Here is a 571-nt window from a genome sequence, read left to right on the forward strand (position 1 = left end):
GACTGCTTTTATTTAACTTGTTCAAGTGCAACAATCCAATATCCAACAACACACATTTCCAACAACTCTGAACACTTTTGTTAACACTTTAAACAGCATTGTAATTAAAGCTGTATAAAAACAAAAATGCGCAAAGCAGTAGTTCATAGAGCAGAAAAGTAAAAATTGTCTTTGTTGACTAGTTATCTATATGATTGAGTGCCACAAGGGACGTCCTCCAGAAGAGCTTGGCAGGTCTTTGCAATTCAAAAAATGCAAATAGTCCAAACACACAATACAAGCGCAATACTCAACATATATTGCCTCAGTAGCTCTGATACCTTTTTCACAACTTCTAACCTCATGATATTTATACAGACGGAGTAAATCCAGTGGTTACAGTTGGCATTTCTCATCCCTGCCACGTCAATTAATAATTGTTCCGTGTAAAAAAAGTTTTTGAACTTATGAGCATTTTTGAGCATATGGTCCCTTATTTGAACATTCCTTCTTTTCCCCCCAATAAAATAAGTTACAAAAATGTGAATAAAGTGCTTAAAAAAAAAACTAAAAAAACAAACAAGATCGTCTA

Source organism: Abramis brama, assembly GCF_963993115.1.
Source record: "Abramis brama genome assembly, chromosome: 3".
Taxonomy (NCBI): domain Eukaryota; kingdom Metazoa; phylum Chordata; class Actinopteri; order Cypriniformes; family Leuciscidae; genus Abramis; species Abramis brama.